A 941-nucleotide genomic window follows, 5' to 3' on the forward strand; every position below is an offset into this window, starting at 1 on the left:
CTAAAAACAAAACCCTAAACCACAACAAACTGAAACATAGAATTATAATATTCAGATAACTAAAGAATCAGAACATAAACCATAATACAGATAAATACAAAAATACAAGAAACTGAAAATGCTGGGTCAAAATGACCTGGAACCATGACAGTTACATTAAAAAATGTTATGTCAGGGGAACTAATTCCTTTAATATTGCTCAGTCAGAAAAATCAAGTTATCTTAATATCATGTACTCATAATGAACAACTTGCCCTAACTTAGTCTGAACCAAATCTGATGAGACAAGACAGCGAGGGCTTAAAACTGAATACACTCACACATGACTGTTAAAGTAAAACAGGAAATTCAAGACAGACATGGAAACGCAGACATGACACTGAGACATGACTGACTGGAAAAAACACACAGAACACGGGAAAGGCAAGGTAAGAAGAACCAAGGGCTCTCCAGAGCCGCCAGCGGAAGCAGCAGGTGGTGAAGCTGCAGGCGATGGCTGGACCGGCTCTCCACAGCCTCCAACAACATTCCCATGAGGACTATGATATTTGCCACAGTGTGGCTTGCGAGTTGTTCACATCCAAGTATCAGAGTGGATATTTCTTGTGAGGGGGAATGTGGGCAGGAATTTTCAGCAAGGACATTGACAGCTAAAGCCAAATAAGGGAGCCTTCTATCTAAATCATTACTCTTGGTGCACTGTGTACTTTGCAATCTGTATGCTCTCTAAAAAAATGTCCTCTGGGAAAATCTTTACTGTCAGTGAGGTTTTGGAACAACTCTTTGACAGTCAAAGTGACACAGAGGAGAATGTGTCAGAGACAGAGGATTGTGTAGAGAAGGACCCTGATTTTGATTCATTCTCATGTGATAAGAATAACAGTGGTGGCCCTGCTGTTGCCTCTCAAGCACCAGCAGGCACAGTTCCTTTCAGAATGGAA

The sequence above is a fragment of the Pundamilia nyererei genome, unplaced genomic scaffold (genome assembly GCF_000239375.1).
Source record: "Pundamilia nyererei isolate P.nyererei 1_Seehausen unplaced genomic scaffold, PunNye1.0 scaffold02470, whole genome shotgun sequence".
Classification (NCBI taxonomy): Eukaryota; Metazoa; Chordata; class Actinopteri; order Cichliformes; family Cichlidae; genus Pundamilia; species Pundamilia nyererei.